This window comes from Chrysochloris asiatica, unplaced genomic scaffold, assembly GCF_000296735.1.
Source record: "Chrysochloris asiatica unplaced genomic scaffold, ChrAsi1.0 scaffold00020, whole genome shotgun sequence".
Lineage (NCBI taxonomy): Eukaryota > Metazoa > Chordata > Mammalia > Afrosoricida > Chrysochloridae > Chrysochloris > Chrysochloris asiatica.
Window position 1 is genome coordinate 8417333 of NW_006408538.1, and position 6019 is coordinate 8423351.

The window sequence follows — 6019 nt, forward strand, 5'->3', positions numbered from 1 at the left end:
ATATAGTAGTTGTTGTTATGTGCCGTGGAGTCGGTTCCGACTCTTAGGGACGCTGTACAGGGTTTTTGAGGCTGTAAATCTTTACGGGAGTAGAACGCCTCATTGTTCTCCGGCGGAACAGCTGGTAGTTTCAAACTGATGACCTTGCGGTTCACAGCCTGATTTGTAACCACTATGCTACTAGAGTTTTATATATATATATATATATATATATATATATATGCTTGTAAAGGGTGTGTGTGCTTGTATATGTGTGTGCGTGTTATTTTAACTGGTTGTCAATGCGCCTTAGTAAAACTTGAGGTGTCTGTCATTAAAGAAAAATTTAAATATCAAGTACTGAGATACAACTAATATTCTGCAAAAGATTACACATAGATCTGTCAGCCTTAATACATTTCTCTTCGTTGTAGATGCTGTATTATTTCTCCATATGTTTATGATAATGCTAAGGGAACATTAAGGATACATCTTAGTAATTGAATTGCCAGTTGGAATAAATGAGGTACCTTAATTCTGTGTTACAGAATAATAGATAATGTTAGCTTTTAATATTAAAAAAACATTTTAGTATACTCTACAAAGTCTATTTTTTGTACTGATCTCAGTCTTTTGCAGTGTGTTCGTGCTAATAAATTGCACTAAATAGTTGACCAAGTGTCTAGTATACTCTATTGTTGTTAAGTTTCATCAAGTCAGTACCGACTCATAGCAACCCTGTGCACAACAGAACAAAACACTGCCCAGTCCTACACTAACCTCACAATTGTTGCTATGTTTGAGCCCATCGCTGTTTCCACTGTACCAATTCATCTCATTGGTGATCTTTCTCTTTTTCTGTGACCCTCCACTTTACCAAACATGTTAACTTCTCCAGTTGCTGGTCTTTTCTGATAATATAATATGTCTGAAGTATACGAGACAAACTCGCCATCCTGGCTTCCAAGGAGCATCTGGCTGTATTTCTTCCAACACAGATTTATTTGTTCTGTTGGCAGACCATGGCACTTTTAATATTCTCCTCCACCACCATAACTCAAATGCATCACTTCTTTTATGGTCTTCTTTATTCCGTGTCCAACTTTAATTTTCATCAGAGATTATTGAAAATTCCATGGCTTGGGTCAGGCGAACCTTTGTGCTCTAGTGTGTTAATAAAAATCCTTCCTTTTTCCCTGCTTTTTTTTCCCTATGCAGAGGGTTGCTATGAGTTAGTACCACAGTACCACTTAATGACAATCAACAACGAAAGAGTATAATAAATACTTTGTCAACTGTTTAGTGCAATTTATTAGCATGAACACGCTGCTAAAGACTGTCATCATTAGAAAAAATTAGACTTTATAGAATATACTAAAATAAATTATTTGTACCAAAACCTAAGGAACACATTATTTTGTTATCTGTTTATTTTATCCCACTATGTTTCAATTGAAAATCAGTGGTTATCAAAACTTATAATTCAGAGAATTTCATATATAAAATTAAAATATCTTTTTAGTCTTGTTCATGTTGATGGACTCTACTGGAAATGGGGGGGGGGGGGCAAGCAAAAAGAGCCTTCTTCGTAATGCTGTAATTAAAAAGTAGTCTTTATGCATGACTATCAATTGAAAGTACAACTGAGAATCTTAAATGGCAGGTTATTTCTGTATCGTCTTTTAAATCTTTTATGTCATATGGAAATAAGCAAATAGAGTTAAAATGTTGAAAGAAATATTGGAAATTTGCCCATATGCTGCCGCATTGCTTTGTAACATTGCAAAACAAGTTCACCTCTTCACTTCCATTTTGTCTCCCACTTACTAATGTGATTGAGGGAGTTGGCTGCTATTTGTAAAGAGCTTTCATGCTGAAAAATACTATGTAATAGAGAAAGTGCTTCAATTAGATTTCAGATGATTCAAACATATCCTAGTGTAAAACACATCTCCCTAAACACCTGTTCTCTCTGTTCCTCTGAATGTGTTTTTCTGCAGGACATGAGTTCATTTGAATTTCCTTTAAAATATATGCTCCATAAATTACATTTTAAAGTTCTATTAAAGAAATTCATTTGAATCTTATAAAACTAGGCTTTGAATTGATTGAACTTCCCTCTTTTTTCCTTTCTCCTCTACTAATATATATAGGTAGAAACTTATGCAACTGACAAAGTAAGGAGAAAGCTAACATATTCAAATGCATGCACTGGTTAGTCCTACTTCAGTTGCCTCCTATGTGTAAGGAGACTTGATAACTACCTTTTGTTGTTGTTAAGTGCCATAAAGTCAGTGCCAACCCATAGTGACCCTGTGTAGGGTTTCAAAGGAGTGGCTGATGAGTTGGAACCACGGACCATGTGGTTTTCAAACTGATTTTGCAGTCCAGTGCACTAACCCACAGTGCCACACCAGGACTCTTGGGGGCTTCAAAAAGTTCATGCAAAAATGGAATTCAAAGATAATGAAAGCTGTTAGAACCAAATCAATAAAACCTAACAACAACAACAACAACAACAACAACAAAAAGATAATGTAAGTTTTCCATGCACTTTCAGAATCCCCTTCATATAAGTAACTTGTAGATAAATGGTTGGACTGTGAAATCATTCATTAAATGTGAATAGAATGCTATTTTAATGTTTCCTGGTTAAAAATCTCAAGAATCATTTCAGAATCTTGCTTATGAGGACTGTTGGCTCCTTAGCAGTTTTAGTTTTTGAGTACACAGTTTTGAGGTTTCAAAAGAAAATTTGTGTTTATGGGATATTTGTGGTACTCTAAAACTCAATGGCACTTAACAACAACAAGTTAGTTTCATATTGCACTCTCAGGCTTGTGAACAAATGGGAAATAATTTTTGTGCATATTAGGAAAGGGTACACAGGGAGTAAATTATTGTTGGAGCCGTGGGAATTTTTATTAAAATGTAAAAATAGTGTAATACATATCTACTCACAAAGCTTTAATCTTACGTCAAACTTCATGCTTCATACTAGAAAAATTCAGAATTATTATGTGTTCTGTAATATTAGTTAACTTTATTGCCTACAACAGTGAACTGGAGCATCCCTACAGTTTTGCGACATGCTTCATACTAGAAAAATTCAGAATTATTATGTGTTCTGTAATATTAGTTAACAGTATTGCCTACAACAGTGAACTGGAGCATCCCTACAGTTTTGACTTGATGGTACTTAACAACAAACTGGAGCATCCCTACAGGTGCACGACTGGGCCACATTTTGGCCTGTTGTATATGGGGTCACTGTGAGTAATTTTCTACTAAATTGCACTTTACAGCAACACAAATACCTCCTTCTTCAGGCAGTTTTGCAAAATTAATATGTGCACAACAGTTATTCTGTGTGAAATGGACTGTGGACTAATGTGCTGCACTACAAAGTCAATCTGAACCACAGGCCCGGTGGTTCAAGCTCACTAGCTGTTCGTTGGAAACTGTATACAAGGTTGCTACAGGTCGGAAGTGACTTGATGGTACTTAACAACAACAGCAAAGTTTACAAACAATCTAGACTTGGAAAGAAATTTTAAGATAGTGGGTAATTACATGAAGGAGCAATGCTGAAATGCAAGGGGATTAATAATTTTAATACGTACTGAAAATATTAAATGTTAAAAAAAACTAGAAGATATTTCCATGAAAATATGAAGTTGAATGAATAAAATGAAGAGAGTATCCGTTTTTGATTGGGGATGCAGGGAAGGCCTGAAGGAATATTTTAATTGTGAGTTGTTGTTAGGTGCCATCGAGTCAGTACCTACTCATAGTGACATTGTATAGGGTTTTGGAGAAGCAGCTAGTGAGCTTGAACTGACGTTGTAGTTCAAAGTGACTGCAGTCCAGCACATTAACCCACAGCACCACACCAGAATTCCTGAATTGTGAGAAGCAAGCATTATTTGAAAGCTGTTACATTTAAGTGAGGTTAATTCAGTTTTAAAGGGGTGGGGTAGGGACTGAGATTAGCAGATAGTTTTTATCTTTTACTTTTAAGATCAGTAAAGCAAATATCGTCATAGCTACTATTCTAGATTTTAATGAATTGATATGTTCTAACCTGGTGTGGTACTACAGGATAAGCACTGAACTGCTAACCACAAGATCATTATGAGTGGGACTGACTCAGCGGAACCTAAAACAACAAGAAACACTTTGTAGGTGTTATTTTATATACTCATAATAAGTCCTTTAAGGTGGACATTATTTATTATAATTTCCACTGTACAGACAAGGACCTGAAACTAGATAACTTACTCAAGAACATGCTACTAGTGTGATAAGGACTTAAATCTAAGTGCCTACAGTAATCAAGTCCATTGTGACTCTTAATGACCCTCTTGGGTAGAATAATAGAACGATTCCACTTCCCAGGGCGAAAAGCAGGCACCAACTACTCCTTCCATGGCCGGCTTTACTCAGCTGGGCTCAGTAATCCACAAGAGTGGCCACACAGAACTCAGACAACATATTTACAGTTACAGGGTGTTTTAGGATTGTTATATATAACAGGTTATATTTCACAGTTAGAAATGTTCAGGGCCCAGTTCCTTCCTTAAGGACAGCCTATCCTCTGCTGCTGTTCCTCAGCCCCTTGTTCTGGCCTTTGCCCCCTTCCACCAATATAGAAAACTTCATTGTTGTTAAGTGCCATCCAGTCGATTCCAAATCATAGCAGTTCATAATAGACATACGAAAAAAAAAGTAACTGGGTTATTTGATGAAAAAAGACTTCTAATATGAATAATACGGAGCCCTGGTGTGGCACTGAAGGATAATGCACTGGGCCACAAAGTCAGTTTGAACCGCAAAGTCAGGGGATCAAATCCACCATTGCCTCCTTGAAAATCCTATACAGTATCATTATGAGTGATAACTAACTCAAAAGTATTTAGCAATAATATGTATAAGTTGTTGTGTGCTATCAAGTTGGTTCTGACTCATAACAACCCTTTTTAGGAGCGGCTGGTGGCTTTGAACCACCAACCTTGTGGTTCAAACTGACCTTGTGATCCAGTGTCTATCCTACAGTGTCACACCAGGACTCTTTAAGGGCTGCTAGTTAAGAAGCTCTGGTAGCATAGTGGTTATGAGTTGGGCTGCCAACCTCTAGGTCAACAGTTCGAAACTACCAGCGGTTCCTCGGGAGAAAGATGAGACTTTCTGCTCCCGTAAAGATTAACAGCCTCGGAAACCCTGTGCAGGGTCACTATGAGTCGGAACCGACTCCACGGTACTTAACAACAACAGTAACAATTAATCCCCAAAGGGCAGCCCACGCCACTGTAAGCCTCAGTCCAAAGGCAGTCAGTTCTAGCTCCACAGGTCAGCAAGCCTATCTCTTTGTTTTAATGCTTGGAGGCACCCCACTCCACAAGTTGGCTTTGCTCCACGGTCTGGGAAGCCATAGTGCTGTGTGGTTCTCTATTTGTTCTGCTGCTGCTGTTTCTTTGACACTGCTCTGTTACTGCTCCCGCGCCAGAGTTTCCTGTCCCTGGGTTGAGCGACTTCAGTGTGCATGGATCTAGAGAATCAAAGGATGAGCTCCACTCGGGTTCTTCTTCTTTCATCGCACTGAGATCCTCCTACCCCTACCCCATCACCACTCCTGCATCCTTCTTCCTTCTGAAGAGACTCTTTATATACCCACAGTAGAGTTCCAAGATTTTCCAATGAAAACTTACCCTGTTAACAATTATTCACAACCGAATCATATCAGCATCTTCTTGCACCTTCCCACACCCATCAGGAAAAAGTTGTTTGGTGGGAGTTCACAAAGACTATGGCTAGAAGAGACATTAAATCATTCACTGCACCACACCAAGATGAGAGCTTTACAGGAGTAGACAGTTTAATCTTTCACCAGTTTGAACCGCAGACACAGTGGTTGGCAGCCCAACACTTAATCTACTGCACCATCAGAGCTCCTGAGTCTCCAAAGCAAACCCAAAGCTTTGCAGTTCTCAAAATGATGTTCTTATTCACAGATGTATTATTTCCTATTAATAGCAGGACT

General features: G+C 38.1%; 1 pseudogene; it reads right to left on the reverse strand.

The window, feature by feature from the left end:
- Positions 1 to 5573, reverse strand: part of LOC102831811 — a 50371-nt pseudogene extending 44798 nt beyond the window's left edge.
- Positions 5574 to 6019: the final 446 nt, after the last annotated feature.